This window comes from Narcine bancroftii, chromosome 1, assembly GCF_036971445.1.
Source record: "Narcine bancroftii isolate sNarBan1 chromosome 1, sNarBan1.hap1, whole genome shotgun sequence".
Lineage (NCBI taxonomy): Eukaryota > Metazoa > Chordata > Chondrichthyes > Torpediniformes > Narcinidae > Narcine > Narcine bancroftii.
Genome location: NC_091469.1, coordinates 61,911,975 through 61,925,583, shown reverse-complemented (window position 1 = coordinate 61,925,583; position 13,609 = coordinate 61,911,975).

Below are 13,609 nucleotides of genomic sequence, written 5' to 3'. Positions count from 1 at the left end.
GGAGGGGAGGAGGAGGGAGGGGATCAGGAGCTAGAGGGTAGGAAGGAAGGGTCCAAGGGAGGGAAGAGAGTGAATGCAATGTTAAAGGGGTGGAAAGGGAGGGGGAGATGATAAAATAATTCCATGGGAAATGCAATCATGATTAACCTGTGCTGTTTAATATGGTTGGGACATGAACATTTGATCTGTGATTAACATGATTTGTGATCAACATGTGTTAACCATGCTGCTTCTTTCAAGGGTGATACACTACCAATAATACTAAAAAAACTGGAGTTGCAGGATGATAGGCTTTTAATACCATAAGATTTGGACCTTGCTCCTGTTCTGGCCCAATCCCAGGACTTGTACCGAGGAATGGACTTGGCTTAACTGCCTTTATAAGGCGATTCCAGAGGGTGGTGTCACCAAGGGAAGGTGAGCCAGCCATACATATGAACCAAACATACACACAGTGCCAGTAACCAAGTAATAGTACCCAATGGTACATCATCACAAAGGGTTAGTGGCTAGTGTTAGTTGAAAAGCACCAATTCCCAATTGAATTGATGCCTGTACTTGTTGAAGATTAAAACTAACAGTGGATGTCAAATGGAGGTCTTGGCTTCTTCATGGAAAATGTGGTGGAATACAGGCAAGGCAGACACCCCTGCAATACACAGCAGACAGAATTAACCACATTTTTGCATCAGCATAAAGGAAATAATTCAATAATGTGTCCTGAGGGCAGAATTTTAACATGTCCCTTCTTAGAAAGTGCATGGCTAGAAATTAGCCGAGTGTCTCCTTTACTTTAATTGATTGTTGTGTTTTAGATTCCCAGGTTCAATTCAAATTTGCCAGCTTTTTAAGGCATCCTTAAACTTTACGTGAATCAAAGATATCCATCCATTACCTCATGGCTTTTAGTTAAGTTTTCTGTGGTTCCTACTCCTGCATGCCCCCACCCTCCACATCGCTCAGATTCAATGGTGAAGATCTGGATTTTGGTGACTAAGTCACATGCCAATGACCATGCACATAGGTTGTGAACTTCAAACATGCAGATGTCCAAGGATAAATAAGTAAGGGCCATCAGCCCTTGATCACCTACACTGGAGCTTCTTCAGTGTTCTGTTTTTATGTATATCAATCAGGCTCCTTTTCATCGATTACAGCTCAGCTTTCAAGACCATCTTCCCTTCAGTACTGGTCAGCAAGCTTCAAAACCTAGGTCTCTGCACTTACTGCTGCAACAGCATCCTTGACTTCATCATCGGAAGACCATAGTAAGTACAAATCAGAAATGTCTTCTCCCCATTGACAATCAAGATAGGCGCACCTCACAGATGCGTGCTTAGCTCACTGCTCCACTCTCTCTACACCCATGAATGTGTGACTAGGCACAATTCAAATGGCATCTACAAATCTGTCGATAGCTGTCAGCAGAATCACAGATGGCAATGAAGACATGAGATAGATCAACTAGTTGAGTGGTGTCAGAACAACAACCTTGTACTCAATGTTATCAAAATTAAGAAACTGACTGTGGACTTCAGGAAGTCCAAGACAAGTCCAAGACAACACAACCCAGTCCTCATTGAGGGGTCAACAGTGGAGTCAATAAAGAACTTCAAATTCATAGATGTCAACAACTCTGATGATCTACCCTGGGACCATCACATCAATGAAATCATGAAAAAGGCTCACAGGCAACGATATTTTGTATGAGTTTGAGGAGATTTTGTGTAACTCCAAAGACACTTCCAAATTTCTACAGGTGTACTGTGGAGAGCATTCTGATGGTTGCATCACTGTTTGGTATGAAGGTGCTAATGCACAGGACTGGAAAAGGTTACAGAGGGTTGTGAACTCAATCAGTGCCATCATGGGCATTAGTCTTCACTCCATTAAGGACGTCTATAAGAGGCGGTGTCTCAAGAAAGCAGTTTCCATCATCAAGGACACTCACCAGCCAGGCCATACCCTCTTCTCACTGCAACCATCAGGAAGAAGGTAGAGGAGGCAGAGGACACACAACCAACATTACAAAAGCAGCTTCTTCCCCTCCACGATTAGATTTCTGAATGGACAATGAATCAATGGACACTTCCTCATCTTTTCTCTTCTTTGCACTAATTATTTATTTTATTAAATCTCGTATTTACAGAATTGTAATTTATAGTACTTTTTGCACCTATAGTACTGTAGACACAAAACAGCAAATTGTGTGACACATGTTCATGACAATAAACCTGATTCTGATTAATGCGAAGTAGATGCCAAGAAGAGGCAGTGAAAGTTGAGGATAGAAAAAATGTCTTGGTGAGTGAAAGTGAATGAGATGGAGCAAAGTAATCTGCCGGATGTTGTAAAACAATAAAAAGTAAAGGTGCAGGGCACATTAATAAAAGAACTAAAAACAAAATTTGAATTAAGTTGTGATGAAGGCAAAATTTCGGTGGGTGGTATTCCCATTGTTGTCTTTATTTTTTATTAATTATTGTTCTGATGGGATAAAATAAACCAGCATTAATTATGAAATGTCTTCCCTCTTTTAATGATTACTGACAGAATCTGTGGTCATTATATGGATAGAGTAGACATTGAGTATTTAAAGTTACAGTCAATTAAGTACTCCTATTGATCAGAAAAAGAATCAGTTTTTCACTGGTAAACATTTGCTTTGCAACACCATGGATGCTTATTAGTATTTCTTTCCAATCTAATGTCTATCATACTCAATTTATTTGTGGAGTGTGGAGAACAAATTATTTGGAACTGTATTTTAAAAATGAAATGGTGCTGACATGATCCAGATTTCTAACTTCCTGAGGCAGCAGTTACATTAACTAACTGTATTTGATGATTGCAACAAATAATTCACATGTCCCCATTCATTGCCTTGTAGTCAAGACACTAACTACATACTGCCCACTGCTTCAGATGAATGCCTCAAATGTCTCCAGCAGCGATCATAAAAAAGAACAATCACACTGCTTTGACAACCACTGACAATACTGCCCTTGCCCTATCTTGAGGCAGCAGTTTTGACTGGAACAGTTAACACACTTCAATCTCAATCATTTTTCTGAAGGAAAGATGTCGCAGCCTGTGAATTTTGCTGACTGAATCCAGAGCATTGCAATCTGAAGACTTTTAGTGGATGTGATCCCTTGTTGACAGTTTCCTCTCTACTCTCTTCCCTGTTCTAGCAGTTTACCTTCTCTTGTGTGTCTCTGGAAGACGTGTTTCAACACAAACATTTGGATGATCTGAAATGTATTTCAAGACTATTTACAGTAGCATATCCAGACCCTTGACCCAACCAGTCCCCCTCCACCATCACCTTCCTCTGGTTGGCAGAACGTCCTCACTCTCAATAATTTCTTCTTTGACTCATCCCACTTTCTCCAGGTTCAAGGGGAAGCCATAGGTACCCACATGGGCCCCAGCTATGTTTGCCTTTTGTTGGCAATGTGGAGCAATCCATACTGCATTTCTATACAGGCAAGGCCACTCAACTCTTCCTCTGCTACATTGACAACTAATTTGGTGCTGCCTCATGCACCTATGATAAGCTTGTTAACTTCATCCTCTTTGCTGCCAGGTTCCATTAGGTCCATCTCTAGCAACATTCTCCCTTTCCTCGATCTCTCTGTCTCCATCTCAACAGACAAACTCTCGACGGACATCTTCTATAAACTCACCAACTCCCACAGCTCTCTCGACGACACACCTTCACACCCTTTCCCCTGTAAGGATTCAATTCCATTCTCTAAATTCTTCCATCTTTGTTCAACCTGCACCCAAGACAAAGACTTCCATGCCAGATTATCAGAAATGTTCTTCTTCAAACAACGTGGCTTTCCTTCTCTCACCATCAGCTCAACCCTCACCCGCATATCCTCCATTACCTGTACATCTGCCCTGGCCCTCTCTGCCCCCACACATATTAAGTGCTCACTTACCAGCACCCACATCCAGCACATCCTCCCCCACCATTTCCACCATCTATTACATGAACCCACCACTAGATACCTATTTCCCTCTCCTCCCCTCTCTGCCTTCCACAGGGACTGTCCCTTCTGTGACTCCCTTGTCCACTCCTCCCTCCCCACCAATCACCCTACCTCTGTGACCACAGGATATGCTCCAATCCCACCCATACCTTCTCCCTCACCACCCAAGTGAAGCAACATTTCACTTGTGTATCTGCAGGAGTCCTCTACATCAGAGAGACTGGGCACAGATGGGAGATCACTTTGTTGAGCATCTCAGCTCTGTCCACCTTAATAATGTGGATCTCCCAGTGGCCACCCATTTCAATTCCTCATCTCCATTCCCTTGCCAGCATGTCTGTCTATGGTCTAATGCACTGCTAGATTGAGACCATCCACAAATTTGAGGAACACACCTTAACTTCTGACTGGGCTCCCTCCGACCAGTTGGCATTAATATCGACTTCTCTTGTTTTCGTTAAACCAACCCCACCACTTCTCCCCCATTGTCTTCCACCACCTCTGTCTTTCTCTCTTTTCCCTTTCTTATTTCACACAAACATAATCAATTCTCACCTCTCCCCTTATGATATCCAATTAACACCTTCTGTTGGTCTGGATTCCTTCCCCATCCAGCATTGTCTGTATTCTGAGATTTTCTGTTTTTTGTTCATTCTACTCATTCCTTGAAAAAGGGTTCAGAGCTGAATTGTCAGCCATGTATCATTGTCTCCTATGGACACTGAAAAACCGGCTGAGTTCCTCCAGTATTTCGGTGTGTTTTTACTACAATCACAGCGTCTGCAGACTTTTGTGTTTCACTTGCATAATCAAACATTAACCAGACAGGAAACTTCTAAAACTATTACATCAGCAGCAGGAGAAATAATTGTGATTCTTTTAAGTTGGGCTTGGGGGTAATGGGGACAGGGGAGGGGAGGTGGGGGGAGGGAGGGGATTTTCATTCCATTTATTATTGTTGTTCAGCTATCCTAAGTTTAAAGATTAGTGTTGGCTTGAGAGTGCAGTTCAATGGTGGAATATTGGTATACAATCAGCAGTGCACATTGATTGATAGCATAATCTTCCTCCCTGGCAGGCTTCTGGCAGCCACATGAAAAACACATGTCAATACAAAAATGTTCTACGCATTTCCCATCATAAGAATGCTTATCCAACACAGAACTATATGACCTGTTACAGGGTATATTATATTTTATATGATATATGTAAAAAGCTTTAAAAGAGATAGATAGTAGGGGTTTAGTGTAGGTCACTTCATAGACAGTAACACTTCACAAAAGAGATCTCATTGCAAGTGCTTTGCTGAAAGCCAGACATACAGGCACCCACGGCTTTTCAAAAGACAATAGCACTGTTTTGGAAGAAATTTCAGAAGAAGGTGCAAATGGATCGAAGCCCAGGCTCAAAGTGCTGATGAGATCTTTCAAAGATTGGGTTTGGGGCCTGGAAAGGAGTCCTGGCTTTGACAAGCAGAGAGAAAGAGAAGAACTAAACAGGATTTCTCTTAGAGGGAGGGAGGGAGAGAGAGAGAGGGAGAGAATTGAGTTCTGCAGTGACTTTTGGAGGTTGTAATATGGCAAGCTGGAAGCTTGTTAAAAGCCCATTTTAAAGATGGTTTGTGAGTTCTGAGTTCAGCCTGTTGAAAACCCCTTTTAGTCCTTACAAGAGGAAATGGCTGGCTAGAGTGTTTCTCTTGAAATAGGAGAAACAAGAGGAACTCTGTGGTGACCTGGAATAAGAGGTTATCATTTGGAAAACCCATGATGGGGCAAGTTTCTTCGGCAAGACACTGAAGTGACTGATCATGGGAGATCAGTTGTGTGTGTCCAACAAGCAACAAATCTCTCTCTGAAACCAACTAGAACCTCCTTGAGTGGTAACCATTTACCTTTTCACCAGATCCTGATGAAAATTCATTAATGTTAAATTCTATGCACAGTATAAGAATTGTGTGATACCAGTGAACTTGGAAGAGTGAGAAGTGAGAGTGGACTGTGAATCAAAGAACTTTCCTGAACATATACACATTACATACACATGCACATAGAAGGGAGTTAAGTTAGGTTAAGTTAATAGTAATAAGTCAAAATTTGATCCTGTTTTTATGTTTAAATAAAATTAAAAGGAACTTTTGTTTAAGTAAACATTTGTCTTGGTGAATTTCTATTGCTGAGTCCTCTTGACCCATAACAGACCCAACTTAGATCCCATATCTTTACAAAATCACAAAATAGTTCTTGAGCTTAATTTTGCAGGCAACTGAACCTCCCACCCTCCTGACTCAGCCAACAATTTATTTTACAGTAATTCACCTGAATTGACAATTTCCAAAATACTGCATAAAAGGTGAAACATTTCTATGCTTGCTTCAGTGAGTATACTTTCAATATATTTATGAAAGCATAAGGCGAATGGACATGTCCACCATTCATAGGCATACAAATTAATAAAATTTAAATGATTAATAAAAAATATTTTAATAGTTAAAAGAATGAACTTGGATATATACATCATCAAAAGTGAAAATCTTAGCCGTACTGAGTGACGGATAATATTTCATCTGGAACCTGCCATGTAGAATCCAACAGAAGGACATGGGATTGCTCAGAATTATTTGGGGAATCACCTCTCCCACTCCACAGCAGCTCATATCTGGCAGGGAATGGGAAATCCAAATTATTCCATGATAGTAGGATTGGTGGAAAATGAGAAGGTAAATAAGTTGTTGAAAATACAATATATTCATATATTGAGGTTAAAAAGGAAAACTTAAAAAAAAACAGTAATGGAATAAAGGGGTGGAAGTGGTGAAGAGGTGGAAAAGAAGTGAAAATAAAGATATAAGATGGCCACGTTGGACTATATAACTATAAACATTAACGGAATATATAACCAAGTTTAAGTGTATCCCATTGGGGAAAAAAATCACATATAATTTAAAAGACCAAGTTACAATGCTTGTAAAAACCTGGGAATCATATATGGAACATAACAGAAAGAGCAGGCCTAGGACCACCACCATTTAAAATGATAAGAAGATAAACACGATCATATTTAATGTAAATAAGTAGATGATACGTCTTTTTTGTTTGTATTCTTTTGTATAAAGATATTGTTTTATTGTATTTTATATGTTCAATATTTACTGTTTTTGGAGGGGGGTGGGAAGGGGGAAGGGAGGGATGGGGAAAAAAAGAGAAAATGTCACTGAATATTTAAAGAGATGCATCTGTAAATATATTGGTTGATATGGTTCATAGTGTGCTAAATAAAGAATAACAAAAAAAAGAAAATGCAAAATATTTCAACTTCATTAAAAAATAATATTTCTAACTTTTGCATGAATTTTATTTCTTTATACCTTTAATTAATAAAAAAATCATTAATCATTTCAATTTCAATTATTTGTACATATCTCTAAATTTTGGAAACATTTAAAAATATAAATTGGGCAGCATGGACTCATGGGCCAAAATGGCCTGTAACCATGTTGTGTGTCTAAACCTAAGGTCTAAAAAAAATTTATTTGAATACAGCTGTGACAGAGTTTCAATTATCTGGGGTGTATACTGGAGGACATTGATTTAAATCTTGATTTAAAAGACACCACCAATAATGTAGCTCTCCTTCAAAATTATGTTCAAGATTATGTGCTCAAGCTCCCTATTACTGACGTGAGTAATATTTCATTTGCTGAAATGTTCTCTCTGTCCATTCTCTTCCATTAAATTAGAATGGAATGTCACGATGTACCTTAAGTGATATCAATAATATTCCGCAAAATTTACCAAGCGGTACATTTCATAAAATACTTGGACATTAAATATTTACTGGCAAAGTGGTCATGGGAACATCATTATCAGTACTTTTGAACATAATCTGTCACCGACAAAGAGAAAGCAATAACTCTTCCCAGGCATTCTGAAATTAATTGCAGTTCAACAGATGAGCAGGGTTGCCAGATTTAGTACGAGATAATTCTTTTGAATTTAAAAAAGTTATAAAAAGCACCAACAGAACCAAAAAACCCTAAAAATTATCTAAAACCACCAAAAAACCGCCAATCTGCACTTTCTGCTGCCAACCGATTTAAGAAAGTGCCAAATTTATGCTGTTTGGCACCAAAGAAGCCAAATCTGGCAGCCATGCAGTCAAAATGCAGTTTACACCATAGATGGATGGTACTCTGAGGATTAGCAATAACCTGCAATTATGGGACAAACTGCGCAAGTTCAAACCTAACCTCTGTCATTTCATAACATGAAGCACACCTGCTCTCCGTTAGCACTCAGAGAAAAAAAAATCTGCCATTAAATGAAAGTAAAATGCTCATAGTATTCATTGATAGTGACTTCCCACTTTGAATTAATTGGGAATGGAGCTTTTGTGGCTGTGCAATTATTGTAAGTAGTCCAGTCCTCCTCAAAATCCAATAAAGAATTTAAAAAAACCCAAAATGAATGCAAGTATGTAAAGTCAATTTTCTGTTGGTGGACAGATTGGTCAGGCTGTGTGTTCATATGGTCACAATGCATGAAGAGTGCACAAACGCACAGATTTTCCATTGCATAAGAGGCTTAGAACGGATTAAAATTAGGTGACAGCCAAATTGGTTTGAAATCAGTCAAAGTTATTAGGATAAAAATAGCTTTTCATTTTGAATAATTTTTAGAAATCATCTCCTCCTAATATTAAAAATGAGAGGCTACTTTGATGAAACCCCAACCAATGCTATTAGCCCACACCTTCTCAATGGAGCTGTTATAAATTAACCACATTTATCAAAGTAATTTGGAGTGATAAGTTTCAAATGAATTGGAAAGAAAGTACAGCAAGTGAGAAAAGTCACTTTAATTACATGCTTGAAGGCAAAATAATACCATTTGGAAAGTTAGTCTTCAGGACGACATCAATATAAAAGCATAGAGCCAGCTGCTATTAAACAGAGCCGTGGTCAGACATAATTCTAAAGTAATATTTATTTTAAATTAGCCATTTTGAAACAAGAAGGGAAAAGAGACCTGAAATTGCGATAACTATGAAAATTTTTTAAAAAGTTTAATGAATCAAAGGATGCAAAAATTCTGATGCCGTGCTAGTATCATCCCAGAAGTGTGTTTAATGAAATTTCATGTTGATGGGCCAATCTTTACAGCTCATTTATTTAATAGTTATGATAATTATCTTGTTAAATGTGCTATAACACAGGCCACCTTTATTGGACTTACTCTAGGATGTCTAAATGGAGCATATTTTTGACAACCTTTTTCATTGTCTTTTGAGCAGTTCCCAAGGGAGGCATATTTCAACTTCTCTGTGGTGTCGCATTGTTCAGGGGCTCCAAACTTAAAAATTCTATTGAAAAAATTACCTTGTTGCATGAAGATTTTTGAATTGATAGGGCTAGGATTTCCCCAGTGGAAGACAGCAGGGCTATTGTGTCACTCGATGGCATTTGGGGATCATGTTCTTATGGTTACTTCATGCCTTCCAGCCATCATTGTTGTTTCATTTGGGAGTTCTATGCTGTGGATTTTTAATACCTCCTTTGGGTACTAAGTTGCCAAATTAGAACCTCCAGCTAAAATACTGCTTTTGATGCCTTAGTAATAGATTTGAAGCTCATTCTGGGGAAGACCTCTCATGCCCTCATTGTCAAGAGTATTCAATAATGAGGCTGTGCAACATTTTGGGGAATAGCACCTAATGTCCTGTGATCACAGTAACCACCAGGGTTAACATGAATCAAGGGAGGCATGGCTGTCTGTCAACAGATTAGAGGCTGCAGAAACAGGGTGATAATGGGAAGGGGGAAAAGGCTAGATGGTTGAGATTATGAAAAAGCAAGTGCAGTAAAACTGGGGGAGAGTTTTTTTTAAACCTCCCAAGATGTGTCAAAAGGATGTGAGTTGGAAAGGTAGAACATCAGAGATGCCTCAATCTAGGATAATGTACATTGAGTTTAAAAGACAAAGTTGCAACCTCCTCTTGAATGAACAATCAATCAACACATGTATTTGAGGTCATGGACATACATGCACTCATTCACCACACAATGGCAAAGATGTTAGCATATGTCCTTCCAAATTTAAATTCCCTTGCACATCAATGGCCACATTTGTGTACAGGGTGATGGGAGCATCAGGATAATAGGTGATGGTAATGTAAATAAATCAAATTTGGTGAGTGGGTGGGTTTATAAAGTGAAAGAAAGAGAGATTAACAAAAGGTAGACAAGTTGGGGACTTACAAAGAGCAAGATGAACTCAGATAGCAGTTTAAATCACTGAAAATGAGAAGTCTGTAGGCTAAGGAGAAAAAGAGCAATTCAGTGGGATAGTAGTTATGACCAGCTCAGCAGTGAAGAACAAATGGTCACATTAGCGTATAGAGTTGAGGTAATGAAATCCAATTAATGGACACCAGTGTCCAGAATGAATAAAGAAATAAGAATGCTTCAGCATTCTAATAGGAGAGAGATGAAGAAAGCATTGTATGAATAGAAATTGGAACTAAGGTAGGAAAGGGAAGTCTTGCTCACTGCAATGTTTCTCTCCTTTAAAGAGAAGATTCTATAAGAAACTGGAGATTTGAATGGACAAGGACTGGTCATTTGGAAAGCTGATAACAGGAGACATATTGTACATACATTTGTGAAGAGGAATTCCTTGGCATCTGATAGACCTCAAGGCAACACCATCCCCACCCCCACAATTGAAAAGTTGAGTTGCAACAAAATGATTGAAAGGCTTATGGAAGAATGTTTTTGAATCCATTACATTGTATTTGTTCAATGTATGAAACTGACAAGGATTTTTAAAAAAAGATATACTGAAAAAAAAATCAATCTTTAATAAAAATAATTATTTTTTTTAAAATTTAGGGTATTATGATTGTTCAATAATCTTGTGTTTAAAATAACTGTAAATAGGAAACCAAGTAAAATAAATTGGTGGGGATGGTGTTGCCTTAAGATATCTTGTATGTCATGAAGGGGCAATGAAAACCTAATATAGCAGATCTATGACATTAAGAAGAATGTTCATAATATCCAGAGTACATCAAGACGCATAAACTCAATAAACTTAGCTTGTAATAAAATGCAATCAGAATGAAAGACTAATCTGATACTGGAACCAAATGAACCAAAACTCTTTGAGGTAAGAAGACGCATTTGTCATGATAATGAATATGTATGAGATATACCGGAAGTCACGTGGTATGAGAGAGAGATAAGAACACAAGCAAGAGAACAAAGGAAACGGGAGAATAAAAAGACCCAGAGAAGTTTACCTGATAAAACTTGTGTTTAATGTTTTATTAACTTCACATTTCGGGCCACAAATGTGACATTGGCGACGAGGATGGGATAAGGTTGAAGAAAATTAAAGACCAAACAAGATTACAGAGGATTACAGACAACTTCAAGGTGATAAGAATTTTCTCTTTGTCTCAGTACTTTTGGGGCTGGAATATTTCCTCATGGCTGGTGCAGACAGTGACTTTCTAACACATAGTGGAATTGCTCATTTTGACCCAACAGGTGATGCAAGCACTGTAAGTGTGAAGTGGAAAGGTTGGCTGGAAGAATTTGAATCCTACGCTGACAGTCGTGGCCTATTTCTAGATACCGGTACAGTTGAACAAAAAGCGCAGAGGAGGGCGTTACTTCTTTTCACTGCAGGACCCTCAGTTCGGGAAACATTTAAGACACTTTTGAATACTGGAAGAAAGGATGAGTACCGGAAAGCGGTAGATGCATTAAATGCACACTATGTAGTGACACCGAATGCTACATTTCAACGCCATTTGTTTCGGAGAACGAGACAAGAAGATGGCCAGACAATTGCTCAGTACGTGACAAGACTACTCAAAACTCAATACTCAATATTTTGATTTATCAAGACCAATATGCCAAAAACTTTCCTTCCATCCCCTATCTACCTGTGATGCCACTTTCAGGGAATTATGTATCTCTATTCCCCGATCCTTCTGTTCTACTGCACTCTGCAATGCCCTACCATATACCATGTATGTCCTTTCTTGGTTTGTCCTTCCAAAATGTAACACTTCTCTGCATTAAATTCTATCTGCCATTTTTCAGCTACTGCAGATCCCTCTGCAAACTTTACAAGCCTTCTTCACTGTCCACAATGCCTCCAATCTTTATGGCAACAGCAAACTTGCTGATCCAAGTTTATCATCCAGATCATTGAAGTAGATGGCAAACAACAATGGTTCTAACACTGATCTCTGAGACACACCATTAGTCACAGGCCTCCAGTCTGAGAAGCAATCATCGACCATGGGCTTCTCCCGTATATCCAAAGTTGAATCCAGTTTACTACATTACCATGAGTACCAAGCTTCTGAACATTCCTGACTAACCTCCCAAGCAGGACCTTATCAAAAGTCATGAAGACAACATCCACAGCCTTTCCTGGTAACCTCCTCGAAAAATCTCTATCAGATTGGATAAACATAACCTACCATGCACAAAGCCATGTTGACTATCAGTCGGTAGCTATCCAAATACTTGAATATCCGATCCCTTAGAACAACTTCCATTAATTTACCTACTATTGACATCAAGCTGTGTAAAATGATAATTTTGGCTTGATTATTAACTTGTAGAATTCACCTGCATTACTAATTAGAAAATGCAAATTTACCATTGTTCAAAATTCAAAGTTCAGATTTATTGTCAGAGTACATACATGACATAACATACAACCCTGAGAATCTTTATTTTGCGGCCCAGGCAGAATTTCTACTTATTGGTATCGGTACTCAAGAAAAAAGATATGTATAAAAAAGAGATAAATGTAAACAAAAAGAAATATAAACAAACTGGAAATCAGAAAAAAACAAATCCAGGAAAAAATGTGTAATAGAAGCTGATCAGGTTTGAGGGGATGATGGTGTTGAATGATGAACTTTAGTCATATGGATCTTTGCTGCCTAGGTGTTTCAGGTTTTGAGTAGGCAAATTAGAACCAATCCATGTTGCTGCTCATATAGGAACTGATATACTTCACCACCAGCCTCTTAAAACTTTGTTGCTGTGGATGTCGGTCGGTAGTCATTTAGGCAGGTTACCACAATTTTCTTGGGCACTCTTACGATTGAATACCAGGTCCGAGTGAGATGTTGAAGATATCCATGAATACATTGGATAGGTCTTCTGTACTCGGCTGGGTACTCCATCCAGATCAGATGCTTTCCTTGTATTCACCTTCCTGAAGGAAGTCCACATCTCTCTTCATGGTAAAGTGTCTGAACAACTTTGGGAAGACCCAGTTCTGAATAATTCTGCTACATAATGATAGTCTCAGTTTAATTACTAAAAGAAAGACAGATTAAAGCTCAAGGGACACAGTGTGGGACAGCATCAATGCTGAAAGGGTTAAGACAGAAAATGAATTGAGAGTATTGTTATAAAATGTAATTGTCCTGCCTATTAATTTTGCCACTTTTTTCTACACATTGTTAGGTTCTTCCTTCTTATTTAACTCCAAATTTTTGCTGCAAATGTAGACTTAATAAAGTTGATTTATTTCATTGTATATTCCTTGAACCAATTACTTCAAGTGAAGATCATTCTG